The 27,113-nt window shown below is 39.9% G+C and overlaps 1 long non-coding RNA gene across 1 annotated transcript in view; it reads left to right on the top strand.

The window, feature by feature from the left end:
* The first annotated feature begins 15,134 nt into the window (after positions 1–15,134).
* The window catches only part of LOC139178207 (uncharacterized), an 81,197-nt gene continuing 69,218 nt past the window's right edge, over positions 15,135–27,113 (top strand). Inside the window, exon 1 of the long non-coding RNA XR_011562629.1 lies at positions 15,135–15,276. This is a non-coding gene — a long non-coding RNA (uncharacterized lncRNA). The remainder of the gene's footprint in view (positions 15,277–27,113) is intronic.

Here is a 27,113-nt window from a genome sequence, read left to right on the forward strand (position 1 = left end):
CTAAAACCAAAGTTAAATTTGCACTATTACTACAGAATTGAAAATTTCTACAAAACCAGTTTTGTCTTACTTTTTAAAAAATTACAGATATCAAAAAATGCTATTTGTAAGGCATTAGTCTCAGAACCCAGACATGACTTCCTGTTGACATGGCTCTGAGAAAGAACACTGTACTGAATTAGGAGATATAAGGGTTAGTCTTAAATCTTTCACTACTAATTGTGGAAATGTTAATGAGATACTTATTTCTGGGCTTTATTTGTTTATTTCAAAGATAGTGAATAGGGCAAGGTGTCACAAATCCATTCTTACTTAAATGTTTATAATTCTATACTCCAAAAAAGAAGGGAGTTGGGGATCAGATCAGATCAGATCAGATCAATCGCTCAGTTGTGTCCGACTCTTTGCGACCCCATGAATCGCAGCACGCCAGGCCTCCCTGTCCATCACCAACTCCCGGAGTTCACTCAGACTCATGTCCATGAAGTCAGTGATGCCATCCAGCCATGTCATCCTCTATTGTCCCCTTCTCCTCTTGCCCCCAATCCCTCCCAGCATCAGAGTCTTTTCCAATGAGTCAACTCTTCGCATGAGGTGGCCAAAGTACTGGAGTTTCAGCTTTAGCATCATTCCTTCCAAAGAAATCCCAGGACTGATGTCCTTTAGAATGGACTGGTTGGATCTCCTTGCAGTCCAAGGGATTCTCAAGAGTCTTCTCCAACACCACAGTTCAAAAGCATCAATTCTTTGGCGCTCAGCCTTCTTTGCAGTCCAACTCTAACATCCATACATGACCACAGGAAAAACCATAGCCTTGACTAGACGGACCTTTGTTGGCAAAGTAATGTCTCTGCTTTTGAATATGCTATCTAGGTTGGTCATAACTTTCCTTCCAAGGAGTAAGCATCTTTTAATTTCATGGCTGCAGTCACCATCTGCAGTGATTTTGAAGCCCCCAAAAATAAAGTCTGACACTATTTCCCCATCTATTTCCCATGAAGTGATGGGACCGGATGCCATGATCTTCATTTTCTGAATGTTGAGCTTTAAGCCAGCATCTCTAAAATCATATAGCACATCCTTATCACACAACTTCTAGGGGTTCCTTTAGCTTCCTTTGGTTTCACAGAACTTCATACTTTGGCTTATCTAGTTATTTCACCAAAGGATGGTTTTGACATATATTTTGGAGATTGAGTTGACATGATTTGATAGTGTCTGACTGTGGGAATGAAGGCGAAGGTAGTGTCAAAGATTGCAATGTTTGTTCTGGGCATAAACCACTGGGTGAATGCTGAAATTGGAAAGGAGAACCACATTATAGGAAGAAATCAAAATTTTAACAACTTAGGTTTCAGATGCACCTAAGAATCAAGTACATATGCAGTTAAATGTATAAGCCTAGATTTTAAAAGAGAGGTCAGTCAGGGAGAGATGAAGATAAAAGTCATCAGCACAGAATTGGTATTTTTACATGAAAATGCTGATGAAATCGACTAGGGAGAGAGTGGGAAGACAGGGGCTTGGGACCAAGCCCCCATGACATTCCTACATTTACAGTTTTAAGGAGAGGAAGATAAACTTGAAAAGGACCAAATGAATAGCCAGAGAGGCAGAAGCAAATCAGGAGAGTGAATGAAATAGAAGTTAATGTTAGGGAAGTGTCCATAAGAAGAGAAAAGCCAATTACACTGAACGCTCACAAAAGGAGGGGGTGGAAGCCAAGGGGTCCAGATGGAATAGTAAGTTTACTCTCTGACACACCTCTTCTGATTCAAGCACCTACAGAGATAAGATATAAAATGAAAAATAATTACATAGTCAGGCTTACAAACAAGAAATAAACAAATTTCCTTTGAATATAAATGGAGGACAACACAATGTGAGTAGTAGTATAAAGCCATGAGTAGGAGGTGGTGGGGGTCTAAAGTCTGTCTTTGTGTGACATGGTCTGAGGGTTTAGAAGTCTGATCAGGCTACCTTAAGTCAAGAGCAGGGATGGGGTTGAAAATATTACTCACTCTTATTGTCTGGGACTATGATATATATCATTTAACCTAGGGTTTTTCCCTGGTGGTTCAGATGGTAAAGAATCCACCCACAATGCAGGAGACCCAGGTTCAATCCCTGGGTCAGGACGATCCCCTGGAGAAAGGAATGGCCACCCACTCCAGTATTTGTGCCTGGAGAATTCCATGGACAGAGGAGCCTAGTGGGCTACAACCCATGGGGTTGCAAAAAGTCAGACGTGACTGAGCAACTAGCACATATACAAGGACACAAATTTAGTTGTGTGATTAAGATTTAAACCAGCCCCTTACTATGGGGCAGGAAGCTCTACCACTGTGAATCCTGGTTCTGGCCTGACTTGAAGGAACTGAGTGGACCTCCAAACACTGAACTGTCCCAGGACTGAGTCTTCCAAACTGTTCTCCTGCTGTAGTCACTCTTTGGTGACACAATCCCTGCTCATGTTTTTAAATACCATCCATATCCTGATGACCTCCCCAAGTTACATTTCCAACTTAGACCTTTCCCCTGGACATAGATTCACACATCTAATGGCCTATTTGATATTTCGACTTGGGTATTTCAAATCACAGCTCCTAATTGCATCCCTAAAAGTTCTCTCCTCTTGTAGTCTTTCCCATCTCAGTTAATGGGAACTATCCTTTCCATCGATGAGATTGAAAACTTTAGTAACATCTTTGACTCTTTGTTTTATCCTACAAACAATCAGCTAGCAAATCCTGACAGTTTCACTTTCAAATCAAATCTGAAATCTGACCCCCTCTCATGATCTCCATAGTTGTCACCTTGGCTCACACTGCCATTGCCCCTCATCTGGGCTACAGCAACTCCTGAGTGGTCCCCCTCGTTGCAGTGCTGCCCTCCCGTCTAATCTCAAAATGGTAGCCTGAGGGAGTCCCTGAGGTACACCAGGCATTCCCATTACACCACAGTTGAAACATTTGGAAAGGTTTCCATTGCTCCAGAGTGGAGTCCAAAGTCTAACGCTCTACACAATCTAATGCCTCCTTGATCTCTTTCAATCAGTTCTACCCCTTGCTCACACCATTCCAGCCTCACTATTCTCTTTGATGCTACTTGAACACAAATACACATGCTACTGTCTCAGGAGTCACATTTGCTCCTTTGCCCTCTGACTGTAACATTCTCCTGAAGAACCACAAGTCTTACCCTCTCATCTCCTGTAGCCTTTTTTTCAAATGTTACCTTGAAATGAATCCTTTTCTGATCATCCTATTAGAAATCTTAAGCCCTGCCATAGACATGCCCTGCTCCCTTTCTTGGCTTATTTTTCTCCCTAGCACTTTCTATTATTAGACATATTAACTGTTGCATACATGTATTCCTATATGATGTCTCCTCATCATCAGAAAATAAACTCCAGGAGCCCAGATTTTGTTGGTTTGCTTGTTCTGTGTTTTAAGTCTGTTTAATTCACTGTAACATCCCTAAGTGCCTGTTGTTGTTTGTAGTTTAATCGCTAAGCTATGTCCAACTCTTTGTGACCCCATGGACTTGCAGCCCACCAGACTCCTCTAAGCATGTGATTTCCCAGCTAAGAATACTGGAGAGGTTGCTCTAGGGAATCTTCCTGACCCAGGGATTGAACCCCAGTCTCCTGCATTGCAGGCAGACTCTTTACTGGCTGAGCCACCTGGGAAGTCCTTCTAAGTACTTAACTCACTGCCAATTAGAAGATTTTGATAAATAATCATTGAGCAAATTAATAAAGCAAGGGTAAATGGAAAGAGAAAAGGGAAAACAAAACAACAAAACAAAAATTACACACACACGTACACATTACATACACATTACAATCCCACATACTGAAAATGAAACTGTGACTAAACCAAATTCCAATACATTGGAATACATTTTCTAAGACATGGATAAGCCTCAAAAAGTGGATAAGCATAATGGTATGTAGTACTCTTACCTGGAAAATCCTATGGAGAGAAGCCTGTTAGGCTACAGTCCATGGGGTTGCAAAGAGTCAGACACGACTGAGCGACTTCACTTCACTTCACATGTAATGTATTATACTATTTAGATAAAATTTTAGAACATGAAGGGTGATGCTATCTTGATTAGATATGCACATGTAAGTAGTAATAGTATTAAAAATTATATTAAAAACATCAAGGTAATGGTAAGTTTGTGGGGAGGGAGAGAGGGGCCTAAGTTTCTGGACAAGTACACAGAAGGCATTTGTAAGAAGGTGACTGCACTGAAAGCCTGTGTAGTCTCAACTGAATATGCCCAGAAAGGGGGAAGACATGGAGAATCGATGGGGAGACACCTAGGGTTCCAGGTTATACAGCTTGTAATGAAAGAATGACCACTTGAGCTGAATGGGTAGGGTGTCTGACTGACTCACTCATCTTTTCCTGAAGCTCTCCACACTCAATTCATTTCACAAATCTCATGGGCCACTTCTCAGGGTTGCTGAGGCTCTGCACTTGTGAAATCAATCCTTCTCCAGGCTCTATAGATCTATAGATCCTTCTCCAGGCTCTATAACCACCTCTAGACCTGAGTGTGAAAAATTCTGTACCAGTTGAGCAGACACCTGTAGAGAACCTCACCAGTGTCTTGGTGATGAATCCAGCCTTTGGGTTAAAAAAAATCTCAATTTCTTATAGCAAATTCTGTCCTCTTTGGGTTCAGGGCAAAAGCTATCCTATCCCACCAACATGGTTCGTGACCCTGAACCTCAGGGTTTGTTACACGTCCAATCCTTTTACCTGTGTGACCCTTTGCCTCCTGGGTCAGTTAATGCGAAGTCCACCTTAGCAGCATACAAACGTAAAAGCAAGTGAGTATGTTGGGAGACGGGCAGGCATGTATCCCCAGGCTTGGAGCCTGGAGAGTCCTCTCACTGTCCGTGAATATTTTCTAAAAGTGGCACCTTTCAAATTAAAAAAAAAAATTGAAATGCACTTTGTGGTGACTATGATAAAATATGTGGGTGGAAGCAGAGTGAACGCAAGTGGTTGAGACTCCATGTTTCTACTGCAGGAGGTTAGGATTCTGTCCCTAGTCAGGGGACCAAGATCTCGCGTACCAGGAGGCATAGCCAAAAAATGTTTTTAAAAGAAAAAGGGACAGGTATCATCTACCACTCAAAAAAAGCAAGAACCATGGAGAGCAGGTAAAGGGCAGTGACTTCTTCCAGGCTTACTGCCTGTTCCCTTCTGCTACCACTGGGGTGCTTAATTTGTCTCTGGAGAGTGGACATGTCTTAAGTTACCTGAGAGCAGTGATATGAACAAATGTTCTTACACCTTCATGTATTTTTTCTTTCTTCAACTTTCTTCCTTGTATTTCTGAATTAAGTTCTTCAGATTCTCAGATTTCATTGTGTGCATGCTCAGTTGTGGATGTGCGACCCTATGGACTGTAGCCCACCAGGCTCCTCTGTCCTTGGAATTTTCCAGGCAAGAATACTGGAGTGGGTTGCCATTTTCTCCTTCAGGGGATGTTCTCAACCCAGGGATCGAACCTGTGTCTCCTGTGTCTCCTGTATATCAGGCAGATTCTTGACCTGCTGAGCCGTTAGAGAAGCTCATTCTCCAAAGACCAATGTAAATTCCTTTTACCTTCCAGAATCTTCCAAATCTAAGTTGCTTTTCTCTCCTCTGAGTTCAGATATTCTTTGTCCTGCTATATTAATATGCTAGATCCTTTTTACAGTACCTATCTACTTTCTTTATCAAACTGTCAGTTTCTTCATATCATGTTAAATCCCATCATCTTTGTTCTTAGCAAAATGTTTTTCTCTAAGTAAAGAATTGGTAGTACTTGACTGAGTTGAAATATAGCATTCCTTATTGTGGTGCGTGTGTGTTCAGTTGCTTCAGTTATGTCCGACTCTTTGCAACCCCATGGACTGTAGCCTGCCAGGCTTCTCTGTCCATGGGATTCTCTAGGCAAGAATACTGGAGTGGGTTGCTCTGCCCTCCTCCAGGGGATCTTCCTGACCCAGGGATCAAACCCACATCTCCGGCATTGCAGGCTGATTCTTTACCTGCTGAGCCACTTGGGAAGTCCCTTCTTATTGTGGTAGAAATTACTATTTCTTACTAAGATTTCTGGTTCTCCTTTCCTTTCACAAGTTACGTGTGGTTATTGTGTGACTTTCTTTGGCCAACAAAACGTGAGCACAAATGAAGTGTATCACTCCTCAACTGAGGCATTTAAGAACTGGTATGCACTTTCCTTGGCTGTGGAAGCCCGTGGAAATATGGCGGTGCTCCAAGAGCCTATGATGCTCAGCCTCCACACTGAAGACAGTTCCCTGGAGAGCTGCCCAAACCCACAGAGCACTTAGTGTGAACAAGAAATTAACTTATGATGGCTTAGGCTACTGAGATTTGGGGCGGGGAGGGGAGGGGGAGGGCAGGATTTGTTAGCATAGCATAACTCAGTTTATTCTGGAGTAGACAGTACTACAGTGGGAAGGGGATCTATCAATAAAAAGAAAAAGGGAGAGAGAGACCTGAATTCAAATCCTAGATTTGACATTTAATAGCAATGTGACTTTGGAGAAGTTAAGAAACACCGCAGTTTCCTCATTGGTAATACAGAATTATAAATCCCTACCTTGCAGAGCTATTATAAGTTAGAGAAAACACCCATGTGTTGAGAGATCCTTTGCCCCTCCCACCATGAGAGGACACAGCGAGATGTCTATGAACCAGAAAGCAGGTTCTTTTTGTTGTTTTTGCTCAGTTGCCAAGTCCTGTCTGACTCTTCAAGACCCCATGGGCTGCATGGATCCCATCCCTTCATGGATCACTGCCTTGTCATGGTGACAGGCCTTGCCACTGAAAGAGGGAGTGGCAAACCACTCCAATATTCCAGCCGTGAGAACCCCACGAACTGTATTAAAAAAGCAGTCTCTTGCCAGATACCAAATCTGCTAGTGTCTTGATCTTGAACTTCCCAGCCTCTAGAACTGTGAGGAGTAAATTATTGTTGTTTCTAAGCCCCCCAAAAAGAAAATATGCAAGTATCTCTATCATATCTTTATGCATTTTCTGTACCACTTACCACAAAGCCAAACTGGGTAAAGTTGGATGATTACTCTGAATATATTCAGTAGAGCTGTTGTTATTGTTAGTTGCTCACTCATATCCAACTCTGTGACCCCATGGACTGTAGCCTGCCGGTCTCTCTGTCCATGGGAGTTCCCAGGCAAGAACATTGGAGTGGGTTGCTGTTTCCTCCTCCAGGGATCTTCCTGACCCAGGGAGGATTGGATCCTTGTCTCCTGCATTGCAGGTGGATTCTTTACCACTGAGTCACCTGGGAAACCCATTTAGTAGAGCACCTATAGACATACAGTGGAGAAGGCAATGGCACCCCACTCCAGAACTCTTGCCTGGAAAATCCCATGGACTGAGGAGCCTGGTGGGCTGCAGTCCACGGGGTCGCTAAGAGTCGGACATGACTGAGCGAATTCACTTTCAATTTCATGCATTAGAGAAGGAAATGGCAACCCACTCCAGTGTTGTTGCCTGGAGAATCCCAGGGATGGGGGAGCTTGGTGGGCTGCTGTCTATGGGGTCGCATAGAGTCGGACATGACTCAAGAGACTTAGCGGCGGCAGCAGCAGCAGACCTACAGGTCTTCCTAGGTGGCTCAGTGGGTAAAGAATCTGCCTGCAGTGCAGGAAATGCAGGCAGAGGTGAGTTCAGTTCCCAGGTCAGGAAGATCCTCTGGAGAAGGGCATGGCAATCCACTCCAGTATTCTTGCCTGGAGAATCCCATGGACAGAATCTGGCGGGCTGCAGTCCATGAAGTCACACAGAGTTGAACACAACTGAAGCAACTATATAATGAGAGGCTTAGAGAGGTATTCAGACACCATTTGTAAATTAACAAAGAATGAAAATAAAGTCTGAGTGTAAAGCTGACCCTAACCTTTAGAGAATCTTCAGAGGGTAATGTGTTCTTAAATAATGAAGTGTACTTGCAGAAGGTCTCCAAAGTGCTGGTCCCAGCCCTTAGCAGATGTCACATATCATACCTCTTTGTTCTCACGGCCTTGTTCCTAGACATTTGTTCTGTAATTAACCTTGGAAAACTCCCACCCTCATCTTAGCTTCTCTTGTACCCTTCCTAATATATCATTCAGCCATTTCAGGGTCTTGGCTTGATTCAGCATCTAAGGTTTTGATTTCAGAGTCATTACACACTGGCGATATGCCATAATCGTCAACATTAGCCATTTTTATTGAATAGAAAATTAATTGTTCTACTTAATAAAATTCATGTTTTTTTTTTCTTTTTTAGTATCTGTCACTCTGTCTAAAAAGATTTGAGATAAAACACTCCTCCCCTTAAAAAAAGAGTATTTTCTTTTAAAAGTCTGAGTAATTTCAACTCAATCATAAAGCTTTAAAAGATGGTTTGGAAGGCTTTTGAGGATATCAGGAAAAGATCACTGGCTTTGAAATAAAAGGTAGATCTGAATTCCAGATTCTCCACTTAACAGCTGTTTACTTGGTGTAAGTCTGTTTTGTTTTTTTTTTAAACATCTATGTCTCACTTTCCTTCTCTGTTAAGTTCAGATAATAATAATATTTATATCCTAGAATTGTATGAGGAAGTGAAATAACCTAAATAATCCATGTGAAACACGTAATGAAATGACTACCATAAATTTAGTGCTGGATGAACATGCAGGTCTCTGACACGTTGGAAGTTACTTAGAAGATGTATGGACAAATTTTAAATGAAAGAAAGAGCTCCATATAACTGAGTTTGAGTGAGCTCTTTTATCTATAGAAAGGACAATTAAGGGCTGATCTCTGTGAGGAGGAATATGGTTGTACTAGGTAGGCCAAGGAGAAAAAGCCCAGTGAGTACAGGGGTAGGGAACTTAAGCACTATTGCAATCCAAATTTTAAGATTTTGTCTGAACTCTGAGGTGCGGACACAACATGGATAGACAGGAGGGTGGTGGGAGGGATGGCGGGAGCTGCTATGTTATGACAAATATGAATTTTTTTCATATATGGAAAATAATGAGATGATCAGCTGACTGGAGCTAAGAGTTTACCTTGGGGAACCAGTGCAAAAGATATTGGACAAAGGGGTTACATTGATTCAGGGAAAATATAAAGTATGTGAAGGTACTTTTCTCTTTATCCTGAAGGAAAATTGGAGCCCTTGCAGGATAGTGGTCTGAGGGAACAGAGCTTTAGTATGATTTTCTCTGGCTGCTGTGTATGCAGGATGGCACCAGCTATAGGAAATGTGGCAAAGCATCTTCTTAGGAGTTGATTGGAATAACAATGATGTGAGGGATGGAGACATGGAGTAGTGGTAAATGTGAATAGAGGAGACATGGTTATCCCTAGAGCCATTCTTAGGCTTTCCATATGGTACTAGTGGTAAAGAGCCTGCTCACAAATGCAGGAGATATAAGAGAGGCCAGTTTGATCTCTGGGTCAGGAGGATGCCTTGGAGGAGGGCATGACAACCCACTCCAGTATTCTTGCCTGGAGAATCCCATGGACAGAGGAGCCTTGTGGGCTGCAGTCCATAGCCTTGTAACGAGTCAACATGACTGAAGCAACTTAGCACACACACACACACACACACAGACATTCTCAGGAAAGCACACAGGTTTGGTGATGGATTCTAAATAGAAGATTAATGAGATATCTCTCAAGGATGACTCAGATGAGTGTGCATTAAATTCAGAAGGTTCATCCCATTCACCAAATATGTCTTTGAAATCTTCTTTTGTGAAAGCATTCATTGAAGCCTAGGTGCCAAATGAGGTAAAATAAAATTGCATGCTAGTTTTAAAGTGGCCTATGTGTTCACTGGTTTATCAAGAAAGACGAGTAAATATCTGCTTTGCTTGGCACCTGGGAAGACCTGAACACCTTGTATTTTATTTTGTTTATACCTTATCTACTTTTGCATCATGGTATCAGACTCAGAAGAGATTCTCCTCTTCTCTGAATATGGACATGGTTTCTGCAACAGGAAATGTTTTGCTTCATCATGCCAATTACCGTGTGACCTGAAAACTCCTCCTGTGGCTGGCTTTCACCCCTTGTGTGTGTCCATTCCTACTCTTTCCCTTTCATCAGTTGTGGTTAATGCATCAACTCATTCATTAAAAACAGGCTCATATCAGGTGACTACCACAATGGGGAACTGTAACAATTTCCCAAGGTTAAAACAAATAATAACAAGTTAATTTAAAATATGGTAAGTGGAAAAGTTTGCATGTAAAATTATACCTTTTAGCACAACCTTTAAAAAAATAAACTGCATCAAAACAACAGACCTAGAGATATTACTTAATCCATTCAGATGGCTTTAGCTAGAGCAGTAGTTCTCAACCCTGACTGCATAGAAGTTACATGGGAAGCTTCTAAACAGTAGCCATTCCCAGATCCAATCCATAGAAATTCTTCGTTTTTTCCATTTTTTTTCCTCATTGTGATGAGAACTTTTAAGATCTACTGTCTTCTCATCTTTTTAAGCAGACAATACTGTAGCTACCATATTGCTGTTGTTTTTTAGTAGCTAAGTTGTGCTTGATTATTTGTGACCCCATGGACTGTGTCCTGCCAGGCTCTTCTCTCCATGGGATTTCCCAGGCAAGAATACTGGAGTGGGTTGCCATTTCCTTCTGCACGGGACCTTCCTGATGCTGGAAAAAACCTATGTCTCCTGCATTGTAGGCAGATTCTTTAACACTGAGCTACCAGGGAAAACCATTATATTCTCAGAATTTAATTTAAAACTGGTAAGGGTGTACTTAATTTTTACTGGTGGATAATGGAACCCCTGATATCAATATGTCTTGAAGTTCCCCAGGTGATTATAAAGTGAAACCAGGGTTGAGAAATACTCTTCTGGAAGCTGGTCTGGTTGTTTATTAGGGTAATCTGAAAGTGAAAGTGTTAATTGCTCAGTCATGTCCAACTTTTTGTGAATCCATGGACTATAGCCCACTAGTCCCCTCTATCTGTGGGATTTTCCAAGCAGGAATACTGGAGTGCATTGCCACTCACTCCTCCAGGACATCTTCCTGACCCAGGGATCAAACCTGGGTCTCCTGCACTGCAAGCAGATTCTTTACTGTCTGAGCCACCAGGATCTGGGTCCAGTCCCCAGAAGATTCTCATTTAAGTGTTTTTGGGGTATAGCCCAAGCCTTGGTAGCCCTTATGGCAGAAAGTGAAGAGGAACTAAAAAGCCTCTTGATGAAAGTGAAAGAGGAGAGTGAAAAAGTTGGCTTAAAGCTCAACATTCAGAAAACGAAGATCATGGCATCTGGTCCCATCACTTCATGGGAAATAGATGGGGAAACAGTGGAAACAGTGTCAGACTTTATTTTTTGGGGCTCCAAATCAGTGTAGATGGTGATTGCAGCCATGAAATTAAAAGACGCTTACTCCTTGGAAGGAAAGTTATGACCAACCTAGATAGCATATTCAAAAGCAGAGACATTACTTTGCCAACAAAGGTCCATCTAGTCAAGGCTATGGTTTTTCCAGTGGTCATGTATGGATGTGAGAGTTGGACTTGAAGAAAGCTGAGCACCGAAGAATTGATGCTTTTGAACTATGGTGTTGGAGAAGACTCTTGAGAGTGCCTTGGAATCCAAGAAGATCCAACCAGTCCATTCTAAAGGAGATCAGTCCAGGGTGTTCTTTGGAAGGATTGATGCTAAAGCTGAAACTCCAATACTTTGGCCACCTCATGCAAAGAGTTGACTCATTGGAAAAGACTCTGATGCTGGGAGGGATTGGGGGCAGGAGGAGAAGGGGACAACAGAGGATGAGATGGCTGGATGGCATCACTGACTTGATGGCCTTGAGTTTGAATGAACTCCAGGAGTTGGTGATGGATAGGGAAGCCTGGCGTGCTGTAATTCATGGGGTCACAAAGAGTTGGACACAACTGAGCGACTGAACGGAACTGAACTGGTAGATTTTAGAGATCCCCAGTGATTCTTATATGATGTCAGCTTGAGAATCAGTGAGCTGATCAGTCACTCTAAAACAGCAGAATCCTTGGAGAGGTTGTTAACACAGAGGTTTCTGAATCTCATCCCTAGACACTTATTGAGTAATTGTGGGTGGGGCCAGAGAATTTATCTATCTAACAGATTCACAGTTTAGTTGGTTGCTGACCTGTAGACCACATTTTAGAACCACTGGAATAAAAAGCATCCATGTTTAAAATATTTCTAAGCAGATTATACAGTCTTTTTGTAAACATATTCCAATGCTTTAACCTCACCTTAATATAATCTAACAGGTTTCCATAGTAAGGTTGTTATATATTCAGGTCCTTAGTGAATTGCAATTAATAGCTTTAGTATTTGAAGTTGAGATGATCAGTGAACCCATTTAAACCCTATTGTTTACCAATTAATTCCTTCACTTTCTATCTTCTTCCCCCTAAAAAGTGATTAATTATTTTGTAATTTCAGTTAAGAATCTAAGAAAAAATGTCTGAGAATTCATAATCTGATTTTCTGCTACTCATGGTTAAGGCCCACTGATCCACATTAATTCTTTAAAAATTGTATAAACACAAAGGAGTAGGAGGCACTGATAAGACACCATTGTAGATACCATATAATAAAACTAAAGTTGAGGTCATATTGACCCACAGTGTCATCTGTGAGAACGCCATCTACTTAAGCACAAAAGAAAACACATTGTCACATTTTATTTTATTCTGTGGTTGTAAAAGGAGGAAGATATTTTGAGGAACAGGATTAATAAAACATTAAAATAACTCAGAAGGAAAGCTGATAATGACAGATGTGCTAAACCCAGCCTGATCAGTAGCTCTTCTCTTTCGATTCTGCTTCTTTTTAGTCACAGAAAAAGTCAGTTCTTCCTGAAGCAGTCTTTTTCTGTCTGTCATCTTCAAAACACACAAAGCCAATTTAAGAAAGACTAAATCTAAAAAATAAGTCATCCTTTCTTCCTCCATATTTTCCTCAACCTATTTCCTCCAGAAAATGTGAAAGGGCAGCTGAATCATCCATGAGTATAATGATCTTTACATGGCAGGCCTCAGCCATACCAGTCATTGGCTTATTCCACTGCAAATGTTCTCAACCATGGTCCATGGTTATCCAGAGAAACAGGTCCCAGAAAGGAAATAGTAGCATCACTGAAGAGCAATGGACAAGTGGAGCTCTTTCCCCCAAAAGCAGATCATGATAACTAGGTGAGGACTGCTTAACCCATGAAAAGCTTAAACAAAAACAAACAAACAAAAGGATCTTTTGTTAAAATACAAAAAAGCAACCTGCTGTAAATTTTCATTCTACAGGAGACTTAATTCCAGGGACAAAAATATTGACAGTGAATCAACTGGGAGGAAAATTTTCAAAGATGAGAGTAGGATTCATGTATTTTAAGTGAGTGCATATATACTGCTGCTGCTGCTGCTAAGTCGCTTCAGTCATGTCCGACTCTGTGTGACCCATAGACGGCAGCCCACCAGGCTCCCCCATCCCTGGGATTCTCCAGGCAAGAACATTGGAGTGGGTTGCCATTTCCTTCTCCAATGCGTGAAAGTGAAAAGTGAAAGGGAAGTCACTCAGTCATGTCCGACTCTTCTCGACCCCATGGACTGCAGCCTACCAGGCTCCTCCGTCCATGGGATTTTTCAGGAGAAGGAAATGGAAACCCACTCCTGCATTCTTGCCTGAAAAATTCTATGGACAGAGGAGCCTGGCAGGCTGCAGTCCATGGGGTTTCAAGGAGTCAGACATGACTGAGCAACGGATGCTTTCTCTTTAGCTTAGCAAAATGCTTGCCTTCAAGGCAGGATCAAACCCTGGTCTCCTACATTGCAGACTGATTCTCTACTATTTGAACCACCAGGGAAGACTCTTTGCTAAGTTAACCTTCTACCTACAAATGTACTATATTTTTCTGTAAATTGAGGTCAGGTTATTAAGTGAGAGAGCTTTCTATCCCTAAAAATTCTATTTCACAAGTATGCTTAATTAGTCACAGACATCTTACCATTAATTAATCATGGTTCTTTTGAGATATGATGAGAGAAATCCATTTTAAAGACTTAAAGGGATAAAGAATAGACAATTTAGAAAATGAAGAGTAAAATGCAAAGTCTGTATTCAGAAGAGACAGAAAAGAAACTCTTCTTCTGAACTCTTTCCTCAGTTCTCTTTCCCAATTCTTAGGACCCAGAACACAGTTTGTTGTGATGAGTAATTTGGAAGTTACAAAAGACTTTGATAAACTTTGACTTGCTTGGGAGCCTCAATCCACCTGGAAGACATTTTTATTTGTTTTTAAGTCTTTATTGAATTTGTTACAATATTGTTTATTTTTTTTAATGTTTTGGTTTTCTGACTGCAAGGCATGTGGGATCTTACCTCCCCAACCAGGGATGGAAACCACCTCCCCTGGACTGAAAGGCAAAGTCCTAATCAGTGGACTGCAGGGAAGTCCCAAGAAGGAAGACTTTGATGGGTCACAACATCTTACTGACATACACGTTTCGTATATGATTCTTCCATACGAAGGACACTCAGTGTTCTTTCATCGTATGTTTGTTTTTCTTTCTGTCCTCTCAGCTGGATCCCTGTGCTGCACCTTCCATTCTTGCACACAGAAACTCAGGACAAGTCCAGGCCATTTGATTGATGATTAAAAAACATTACCTACGTGACTTCCCATACTTCTCTTGTCTATTTTTTACAGAAATGACTCTGAGTATCAGTCTAATCCACCTAATTATTACCCTGACTTGGTATGATAAGATAACATACATATGAAAGCATTCCTATAGTAACTATTGATCCATCCAGGGATCAAACTCGCATCTCCTGTGTCTCCTGGTTTACAGGTGGATTCTTTACCCCAGGGAAGCCCCCCATCCATCTATAGCATTAGTTTTAAAAAGTAACTATTCTCTTCTCCGGAGAAGGCAATGGCACCCCACTCCAGTACTCTTGCCTGGAAAATCCCCTGGATGGAGGAGCCCGGTGGGCTGTAGTCCATGGGATCGCTGGGAGTCGGACACGACTGAGCGACTTCACTTTCACTTTCCACTTTCATGCATTGGAGAAGGAAATGGCAACCCACTGCAGTATTCTTGCCTGGAGAATCCCAGGGACAGAGGAGCCTGGTGGGCTGCAGTCTATGGGGTCGCACAGAGTCGGACACGACTGAAGCAACTTAGCAGCAGCAGCAGCATTCTCTTCTCAGTTGCAAAGGTAAGGTAAAAGAGCACAAATTTAGACAAATATACTCAGAGATAATAAACACTAGGAGGAGGTGATTTCATCACATGAACAGGGCTGACTTAACATTTTTCTAAAAAATTTAATTAATTAAAGATTGTGAACTCCTTGATGAAAGGGCCTGCTTTCTAATTCATTTTTATACGCCCTTGAATACTGTGAATATCTTGAGTAATGCTGGCATTTAACGTGCCCAATGTGAATGAGTGAATAAAGAAAATGAATAATGAAAGACTGAGTTAGTCACATGTTCTTTTTAACAGACTGGAATCAAATAGTTCTGGGTCCAAGACATAATTTTTTCTTTTACTATTTGTGAGGCTGTGTACAGAATGTAATATCTCCAAGAGTCTTCTCATCCATTACAGGAGGTTGCTGATGTTATGAGGGTTAAAAGAAAACAGTGTCTGAAAAAGTGACAGCATTAAAATCTATGATGACTATTAGCTTATAGGGATTACTTCATGTAATAATCAGATTGGCCATAGATAAGAAGTTAGAATTTATATGTATTTAAGCAAAAAAAGAGTAAAAGAAGATAAAACTAAGTCAAATTTACCAGCTGAACATAATTGAGATCAACCTGAAGATTTTGAAAAACTGTAAGTAGGGAGAGCTAAATTCATTGCAAACCATCCTTATGGCATCATGCCCTCCACTTTGTGAAACAGAAACATTTTTCTTGCTGTCCTGACAACTTTGATGGTGGTAATTTGCAAAGATATAAATTATGATTTAAAGAAAGGTCAAAAATAATCTATTCCAGCTGTGGTTTGAGAAAGCTAATTTGAATTTAAAAGTATAGCAAAATCTTTTCTTGTTTCTCTTTTGCCATACAAGACTTTTAATATAGCTGACTCCTAACAGATATAATTGCATGGCATCAATAGTGCATTCCAAAGGAATGTGCAAAGGGGAAGAAAAATCTACCAATAATTTTAAAAGGAATCATTGATTGATTGGAATAACAAATTATGTATGGTGGTTGCCCAGACCCAAATAAAAGCTGGTCTCTCAACGTGGTACCCTCTCAAGCTTTTTTTTTCTGCTTTGTTGCCTCATCCAACCTCCCATCATGGTGTTCACCTTTAATTTTTGGTTAGTACTTTTTTTGGTTGTTCTGTAGTCCTCTAGAATTCACTGAGGACAACAATCTGCTTGAGAAAAATCATCCTTCTGTTTACTACTTATTACTTCCTATTGTCTTCCCATTTTATCATTGAGGCTTTTGGGAAACTAATAGAACGTTCTCTCAACTTCAGATTATTGTTTCTTTTATGTTCTTTTGGTGAAACAGAAATTTTCAGTTATAGGATCAAGCTTTTCTCAATTTTTTTTTCAACATGGAAAGAATTTTAGTGCAGATTATCTGAAAGAGATATTTATTTGGCCAACTCCCAACTTTTCGGATTAGATTAGCTTCCTCATGGGTTTAAATGTCCAAATTTACTGCCAAAGGCTCAAAACATTTTTTGAAAGAGTTTTATGGAAGAGAGGCAACTTCACAAAGTAATATTATTATTAAAAGATGTGAGGACAAAATTAAATACCCTTCAGAAAAATAGTCAATAAATTTGAATATGAAATTAGATATGGCAAAGTTAATTTTGTTGATTTCTTGAAATTGTGATAAATTTCCAAATATTTATGTTATGTAATTTACAGGTCAATTTCTCATCCCTAGAATTACTGTATGTGTTCCTGAATGAATTTTAATGTTATAGTCTGTTAAATGATAATATTTCAGATCAAAACAAATATACATACTAGAAAGTTAAAGAAATATCTAGATTTCTCTGTTTCTCTTAGTCTCTTCCTTCTAGACTAACATTCACCAGGACAGATTTTGTATAGGGTCATAAAATGATACTATTTCAAAGGGCTGATACCTTATAGGGTATATTTGCCAACTACAATAGAATTAAGCTAAAACTTTAGAGAAAGAAGATATTTGGAAAATTCCCAAATATCTGGAGGTCTAAAAATTCATTGTTACATAAACCATTAGTCAAAGAAGAAATCAAAAGTGTATTACAAAAAATACATTGAATATAAGTGAAATGAAAACATCAATTTTTAAGAGTGTTTTACATTCCAAAGTGTTGCTTTAGAGTTTTTGCCAAAACTTCTAGAATAAACACAGGATAAATAAAGTCCTTATATCACTACACAAGCAAAAAATTCTTAGGACACAAAGAGCATGAGTCTTAAAAGAAAAAATAATAAATTAGACATCATCAAAATTAAAAATTTTTGGTCTTTGAAAGACAGCATTTATAAATTAAAAGGTAAGCCACAGATTGGAAGAAGATATTAATAATACATATTTCTGACAAACAATTTATATCCAGAATGTATTGAAAACTCAATAATATAATTTTTTTTTCATAATATAATTTTTTAAATAAACAGAAAATCTGAACTGAAAATTCCCAAAAGAAAATATATAAATGGTCAATAAGCACATAAAAATATATTCATCATCATTAGCTACAGTGAAAATGAAGTCACTCAGTCGTGTCCGATTCTTTGCGACCCCATGGACTGTAGCCTACCAGGCTCCTCCCTCCATAGGATTCTCCAGGCAAGAGTACTGGAGTGGGGTGCCATTTCCTTCTCCATCATTAGCTATAAGGGAGACGCAAATTAACAGCAACAATAAAATACCACTGCACATCTAACAGTTGAAATAATGGACAGTGACAGATGTTGCCAAGGATATGGGACAATGCAAACCTTTATTGTTGTTATAAGAAAAATAAAATTTTACAGTCACTTTGGAAAATAATTGACAGTTTTTTTTCTTTTAATAAGGTTAAACATCCATTATTATACAACTCTGCAATTTTACTCCTACATATTTATCCAAGAGAAAGGAAAACATTTGTCTACATAAAGACTTGTGATAAGTGTTCAAAGTGTTCATAATAATTGTATTCATAATGTGTACATGCTTAGTTGCTCAGTTGTGTCCTACTCTGTCAAGTCATGGATTGTAGCCCACCAGGCTCCTCTGTTCATGGAATCTTCCAGACAAGAATACTGGAACCCATATCTCCTGCATTGGTAGGCAGTTCTTTACCACTGTGTCACCTAGGAAGTGATGTGTTCATAACAATAACTAAAAATCAAAGTCTATCAAGAGATGAGTAGATAAGCACATTGTAGTATCTCTACACAAAGGAATACTTCTCAGAACCAAAAAGGAACAAATCTCTGGGACATACCACAATATGTGCTGTGTGCTTAGTTGCTAAGTCATGTCCGACTGTTTGCAACCCCATGTACTATAGCCATGTGGTGGGTTGCCAAGCCCTCCTCCAGGGGATCTTGCCAACCCAGGGATCGAACCCAGGTCTTCTGCACTGCAGGGGGATTTTTTACCAAAGAAAAGCCACCAGGAAGCCCAAGAATACTGGAGTGAGTAACCTATCCCTTCTCCAGACTATCTTTCCAACCCAGGAATTGAACCAGGATCTCCTGCATTGCAGGCAGATTCTTTACTAGCTGAGCTACCAGGGACACAAATTCATTAATATATGATATTTGTTTTTCTCTTTCTGACTTACTTCATTGTTGATCCTTCTCTGGTCAGACTAGAACAAGATCAACTCATGGCGATTTCTGTAGTTGTTTTCTGAAACCATCCCTTTGCCTGATTAAATTATTCCAGATGGTAAACATTATTCCAACAGTGCTAAAGGCCAAAGAAAACACAGACCCATCCATTTAGAATATTAATTCTATGCCACAATGTAAATGAATATAAAAACAGGCAGAATAAAAGAAGCACACATAAAGGAATGTGTATGGTATGAGTCTATTTAATGAATTCTACAAAATGGAAACCAATTTACAATGATAAAGAGCAGATTGGCTTGAGCCAAAGATGGGAGGTATAGACTTGAATTCCAAGAAGAGTCATTTACCTTGGTGGTGGTTGCTTTGATGTATATGTTTCTTAAAACCTATTGAACTGTACACTTGAAAAGTGTACATTTTCTTATATGAAAATGATACCTTGATAAAACTGATTTTTTTTTTTTTTTAAAGCCAACAAAACCCCCACCAAGACTGCCTTTGTGCTGACGGACTGAAGTATGGCATCCCCACACCCACCCCTTGCTTTGTATTTGTTCTACTCATTCCCAGTTAAGAGAGAAAAAAATTATTATTTATTTATTCGGCTCTGCCAAGTCTTAGCTGTGGCACACAAACTCTTAGTTGAGGAATCTGGGTTCTAGTTCCCTGACCAGGGATGGAACTGTAGCCCCCTACACTGGAAGCATGAAGTCTTGGCCACTGGACCACCAGGGAAGTCTCCTCAATTTTTTTTTAAATGTGCAAGTATTTCTTCTATACCAGAAAAGCATTAATATTTTTAATGGCTTTTATACACATTTCTGTACATATTTGTCTATTGGATTTCATCTTGCCTATAATGCTGCTACTGCTGCTAAGTCACTTCAGTCTTGTCCGACTCTGTGCGATCCCATAGATGGCAGCCCACCAGGCTCTGCCGTCCCTGGGATTCTCGAGGCAAGAACACTGGAGTGGGTTGCCATTTCCTTCTCCAATGCATGAAAGTGAAAAGTAAAAGTGAAGTCACTCAGTCATGTCTGACTCTTCGCTACCCCATGGACTGAAGCCTACTAGGCTTCTCCGTCCATGGAATCTTTCCTAAAAAAAAAAAAAATTGAAGAGTTGGAAGAATATTAGAAAGGATATCGAACATACTTTTCATCTCCAGACCAGAGTTTTTTAAAGTAAAAATTCCCTCACACACAAGGCCCTCCACATGCTTTATTTGCTAGAGAATTATATGGGCTGAAGAGCTGGGCAGAACAATTGTTTATGATCACTCAGCTTCCTCATCCTGACCTCTCCATAGTAAAAGTTCAGCTTCTTTGGAACAGAACGGATAGTGTTTCTTGTAGCACTTTCACAGGGACCTGCTGACCTCTCCTTGTTTTCTTTGCTCCTCTGGTCTTAAGGACACTTTAGCAAAGTTAATATTGGAGACTCCCAATTTTTACAGGCAGTCTGATTAAGCAGGTTGTTGAAATGGTATGAGGGTAATTTTGCGTACATTAATTAAAAAAAAAAAAAGAAGAAGGAATACCTAGGCACAAGGCCATGTTGTCCTCCATGACTTGGTAAATTTAATTAAAATGGCCTGTCCCTAGGAGAGGTTTTCTGCTCGAGATTGGCCGGTGATCTCAGGCAACGTTTACAAAGCTCTGTTTGAATAGGTGTTCAATTAGATGTTCCAATTTAGGCTGCACTGAGCTGATATACATTTTTGAGTGATTTTGTGCATTTTGATTTTCTGTTTTCTGGGTCATGTTTTCAACTACTGTGGAAACCAAAAGAACAAACTTCGTGAATGAGGGAAGTCAAAGAGGAAATAAAGCATTCCTAATAGATTGAAAGAAGCCAAAGAAAATACAGATTTCTTCATTTATCTTTTAGTGACAGCTCTGACTGTCATTCACTCACTTATTCATTCTTATGTCCTCTGTCAGTTATTTCTTTGTTCCTTTATTTGTTCATTTATTCAAAAAAGTTTATTGAGTGTATACTAAGTACCCAGGCCTTCAGGATACATAAATAGCAATAAGAACTACTATTTTCTGAACATCTCAATGTTTGTGGGACTGTCCACATTTTACATTTTATTGCTAGTCCTTAAGCCATGTCTGGAAATGAGTATAATTATACCTATTTTATGAAGGGAAAAAATGAGACTATGCCAGGATTTGAACTCAGATATCACTGATTCAAAAACCCATATTCATCTCACTAATCCACTTAAATCATAATTTAGAGACAGACAAACTAAAAAGGTTTGTTAATGATAAGGATAGCATAACAAACTGGAAAGAGTGGAGATCTAGGAAGCAGGAATTCCAGTACTAGCCCTGACAACCTAGACCTGATCTTGGAAAGACACTTTATTTTTTTCAGATTTATGTATAAATCCCCATAAAGCAGAAATGTATTCAATTATTTTTGTCATCTCTTCCCTTCCGATTTTAAATATTACTGAATGCTTTCATTTCTGCTTTGAAAATTTTATACAGCTGATTTGATAGTTCCCTTTTCAGAGATTCTGTAATGTTTTCAATTATTATTCCTCCTTCTCTTTTTTTTTCCTCCTCTCTAGGTAGCTCATCAATTAAGTTCCAAAATGAAAAAGAGAGGTATTGGTTACCTAATCTGGGGGGAAGTAAAATGAACTCTCAATGGATTCCCAAAAACATCAAGCAAATTGTAAGATGGATGACTCTTCAGCTCTAGTTTCTGACTTTCCATTTGGCATTGGTCCTTGAACACGACACTATAACGATGTTCTCAATTTGGTGATTTTAAAATATTTTAATCTTAATTAAAGAACAAGGAAAAAGTTGTGTTCGCTGAGCTCGAATGCCCGCCAAGTGTGAGAAAACTATATCTCAGCTGTATGTACTGTTACACAGTGTTCTTGGAACTTCTCATATGTCATTCTGTCTGTTCATGTGCAATCTGATAACTAACTACAATTAGCAAATGAAATATTTATATATGCTACAGCATAGTCAGTCCATATGTGCAAAATATTGCAAGTTCCTCACTAGCATTTAGCATCACCCACTGTTCTGTGAGTTTCCTGAAATGGACCTTATGCTGTCTTATGAAGCATGCCCCCAAAGCATGCAATTTCCTTGTTTTGCATGTTTATAGTAGAGCTCAAGTCAGCCTTGGTAAGGTGACCAGTTTGTTCTCTAAGGGAAGTCAGCATCACCAACACAGAGTTCTCCTTCCTTTTCCTCTGTGTTACTCATGTGCTTAACTTATAAGCTACACTGTGTCCCAAAGAGCAGTGTTTTGCCATGTGGGCTAGCTGGTTACAGTTTCATTTATAAAAATTCTGATCATTGTCCAAGCACAAGTGATTGCAAGTACACACTGAGAGCCTCATAAAGGATTTGCAAACCATCAACAGATACATACTCTATAACCAGCACATGGACAATAAGAAAAGCTTGTTGACTTACAAAATTTCCTGAAACTGAAAATCCGTAAATGGAAGGAAAGCCAGCCTCTGATTCACTTCTGAATTAAATCAGGGACATCCAACAGTTGAAGGAATGTGGGGGCACCTCAATAAAATATTGGTACATAGGCCCTCAATCCCTCCTGAGATTGATCACATTACACTGAGTAAAGGTGGACAGTGAGAGGAACTCAGATCCTACTTGGAATCTTAGGTTTGCACATAACTTTACTTACCAGAAAACTTCAAGCTTTCTCAATTAAATCATAACGAGAGAGAAGGAAAAGAGGGAAAAGAGAAGAGGGGGAAGCGAAGAAGAACATGAGATGATTGACATACCTCTGACCGGGTTCTGGTATGCGTGCTACTGAGCTAATGATACAGTCAATCCAAATTACTGAAGGGTGATGATCAGAGAAAGGTCCTGTTTATTAGACCAGGATAAATAAGAATCTCTCTTTCCAAGCACAGCTCATGTTTTGTTCCTGGGGATATCAATGCCATTAATTTCTGATCAGTATGTCTTTCTAGAATATAAACCTTGTTAATAATGTAAAGTCTCTTGATGCCTACAAGTCCCCAGCTCTTCAGAACAACCTTGAAAAGAAGGTAATTTATACGACAAGAGTGGTGCCATGTCACTGGATTTTGAAGCGGGGAAGGATGCATTCTTTCCCGTCTTTTTATATTTTGTGGTGAGATAGTTTAAGAGGCTCCTGCTGTCTCAAACTGTCTCCTTCAAGTGATGACCATGAACTGGGCTCAGAAATGATTTGAACACTTAACATTTTCAAGGACAGAAATGTCTCCCAACGTGGGAGAGAGAGAGGGGAAGAAAGGATGATTTTATCACTCTGCTTTTCTCCTACCCGGCCAAACTTAGAGACACAAGAAAAACTGAAAGATGGAGATTCCAACACAGAACTTGTAGTGCCTAATTGTATGCTGTAGAAATTAATGGCATAAATGCTTACTGAGGAATAAAAATATGCAGTGCTATTTAAGCCATGGTTTAAACAAATATAGCTTATTTTCAGTTAAGAGTGCTAACATGGCCACTCGCAGCCAAATCTCTTCGCAGAGCCTGTCGGCCACACTGTTTTCCCCACCGTGACAGATTGGGTTTAATTGAAAATTGCTAGTTTAGAGCTGTCCCTGAAACTTGCATGGTGAAACAGAATCGGCTTGGTGATTGTCCTTCAGTCTATTTTTACATAGCCTCTTTATCCTGGTCATCATTTTTTTTTTTTAGAAACTAATATGAATATTTCCCATAGCCATCAAAAACATTTAACAAGGGGGAGTACTTACTTGTACTTAAAAATGTTCAAAGTCTTTGGATGATTGCCGTTCCTGATTCTTGTTTTTCACCATCAATGAACTTTCTGTGCCCTATTTATGACATGGGGTGGTTTTTAAAGAGCTATTTGAAACCCAGTTAGTGTACCATCAGAAGGAATAGCACTGAATAAACTGAAATAACTTCTCCAGGAGAGTGAGAGAATTGAGAAGAAGGTGAAAGGTAGGAAATTAAGGAGGTAATGAATCTAACTGTCCCAGTTGGGGATTTTCATTGCCATATTTATTTAATCATTTTCCTCAAATGTCTATTTCTGTGCATAGTACTGTTCAAAGAAAAACTGAAGCATATTTAAAAATTTGAGGTTTTATTTAAGCAAAAGTCAATCTGAAGAGCAGTGTACAACCTAGCAGGCTTCCCAGGCAGTGCTAGTGGTAAAGAACCTGCCTGCTAATGCAGGAGATGTAAAAGACATGGGTTCAGTCCCTGGGTTGGAAAGCTCCCCTGGAGGATAAAATGGCAACCTACTCCAGGATTCTTGCCTGGAGAATCCCATGGACTGAGAAGCCTGGTGGTCTAAGATCCATGGAGTCGCAAAGATTTGGACAGGACTGAAGTGACTCAGTACACACCTCACGCATCCAACCTAGCAGATAAAAGGAGTTCTGAGGAGCTGTTCATTAATGAAACATTACTTTTCTTTAGAGGGTGGCAGGAATTTATCAGGCAGGTTTACGACTCCATGCCTGGGAGAGCTGTAGCCGTAGTCAAGGTAAGTTTTGATTTGGTGACATAGGGCTTTAGCACAAGCAACTCCATTTTGAGCCTGCTGTATTGTCTTTAACATTACTCTATGTGACTTTGCGTTGATCACTGAGGAAGGCTTTCTTATCTCTTCTTGCTATTCTTTGGAACTCTGCATTCAGATGCTTATATCTTTCTTTTTCTCCTTTGCCTTTTGCTTCTCTTCTTTTCACAGCTATTTGTAAGGCCTCCCCAGACAGCCATTTTGCTTTTTTGCATTTCTTTTCCGTGGGGATGGTCTTGATTCCTGTCTCCTGTACAATGTCACAAACATCCGTCCATAGTTCATCAGGCACTCTATCTATCAGATCTAGTCCCTTAAATCTATTTCTCATTTCCACTGTATAATCATAAGGGATTTGATTTAGGTCATACCTGAATGGTCTAGTGGTTTTCCCTACTTTCTTCAATTTCAGTCTGAATTTGGCAATAAGGAGCTCATGATCTGAGCCACATTCAGCTCCTGATCTTGTTTTTGCTGACTATATAGAGCTTTTCCATCTTTGGCTGCAAAGAATATAATCAATCTGATTTCAGTGTTGACTATCTGGTGATGTCCATGTGTAGAGTCTTCTCTTGTGTTGTTGGAAGAGTTTGTTTTCTATGACCAGTGCGTTCTCTTGGCAAAACTCAATTAGTCTTTGCCCTGCTTCATTCTGTATTCCAGCCCAAATTTGCCTGTTACCCTAGGTGTTTCTTGACTTCCTACTTTTGCATTCCTGTCCCCTATAATGAAAAGTACATCATTTTTGGGTGTTAGTTCTAAAACGTCTTGTAGATCTTCATAGAACCATTCAACTTCAGCTTCTTCAGTGTTACTGGTTGGGGTGTAGACTTGGATAACTGTGATATTGAATGGTTTGCCTTGGAAACGAACAGAGATCATTTTGTCGTTTTTGAGATTGCATTGAAGTACTGCATTTCAGACTCTTTTGTTGACCATGATGGCTACTCCATTTCTTTTAAGGGATTCCTGCCTGCAGTAGTAGATATAATGGTCATCTGAGTTAAATTCACCCATACCAGTCCATTTTAGTTCGCTGATTCCTAGAATGTCGACATTCACTCTTGCCATCTCCTGTTTGACCACTTCCAATTTACCTTGATTCATGGACCTAACATTCCAGGATCCAAAGACTAGAGATCTCTTCAAGAAAATTAGAGATACCAATAGAATATTTCATGCAAAGATGGGCTCGATAAAGGACAGAAATGGAATGGACCTAACAGAAGCAGAAGATACTAAGAAGAGGTGGCAAGAATACACAGAAGAACTGTACAAAAAAGATTTTCATGACCAAGATAATCACGATGGTATGATCACTCACCTAGATCCAGACATCCTGGAATGTGAAGTCAAGTGGGCCTTAGAAAACATCACTATGAACAAAGCTAGTGGAGGTGATGGAACCCAAGTTGAGCTATTTCAAATCCTGAAAGATGATGCTGTGAAAGCACTGCACTCAATATGCCAGCAAATTTGGAAAACTCAGCAGTGGCCACAGGACTGGAAAAGGTCAGTTTTCGTTCCACTCCCAAAGAAAAGCAATGCCAAAGAATGCTCAAACTACCACACAATTGCACTCATCTCACACGCTAGTAAAGTAATGCTCAAAATTCTCCAAGCCAGGCTTCAGCAATATGTGAACTGTGAACTTCCAGATGTTCAAGCTGGTTTTAGAAAATGCAGAGGAACCAGAAATCAAATTGCCAAGATCCACTGGATCATGGAAAAAGCTAGAGAGTTCCAGAAAAACATCTATTTTTGCTTTATTGACTATGCCAAAACCTTTGACTGTGTGGATTACAATAAACTGTGGAAAATTCCCAAAGACATGGGAATACCAGACCACCTGACCTGCCTCTTGAGAAACCTGTATGCAGGTCAGGAAGCAACAGTTAGAACTGGACATGGAACAACAGACTGGTTCCAAATAGGAAAAGGAGTACGTCAAGGCTGTGTATTGTCATCCTGCTTATTTAACTTCTATGCAGAGTACATCATGAGAAACACTAGGCTGGAAGAAGCACAGGCTGGAATCAAGATTGCTGGGAGAAACATCAATCACCTCAGATATGCAGATGACACCACCCTTTTGGCACAAAGTGAAGAGGAACTAAAAAGTCTCTTGATGAAAGTGAAGGAGGAGAGTGAAAAAGTTGGCTTAAAGCTCAACATTCAGGAAACGAAGATCATGGCATCCGGTCCCATCACTTCATGAGAAATCGATGGGGAAACAGAGGAAACAGTGTCAGACTTTATTTTGGGGGGTTCCAAAATCACTGCAGATGGTGACTGCAGCCATGAAATTAAAAGATGCTTACTCCTTGGAAGGAAAGTTATGACCAACCTAGATAGCATATTCAAAAGCAGAGACATTACTTTGCCAACAAAGGTCCGTCTAGTCAAGGCTATGGTTTTTCCAGTGGTCATGTATGGATGTGAGAGTTGGACTGTGAAGAAAGCTGAGTGCTGAAGAATTGATGCTTTTGAACTGTGGTGTTGGAGAAGACTCTTGAGAGTCCCTTGGACTGCAAGGAGATCCAACCAGTCCATTCTGAAGGAGATCAGCCCTCGGTGTTCTTTGGAAGGAATGGTGCTAAGGCTGAAACTCCAGTACTTTGGCCACCTCATGTGAAGAGTTGACTCATTGGAAAAGACTCTGATGC

Source organism: Bos indicus, chromosome 1, assembly GCF_029378745.1.
Source record: "Bos indicus isolate NIAB-ARS_2022 breed Sahiwal x Tharparkar chromosome 1, NIAB-ARS_B.indTharparkar_mat_pri_1.0, whole genome shotgun sequence".
In the NCBI taxonomy this organism is placed as follows: Eukaryota; Metazoa; Chordata; class Mammalia; order Artiodactyla; family Bovidae; genus Bos; species Bos indicus.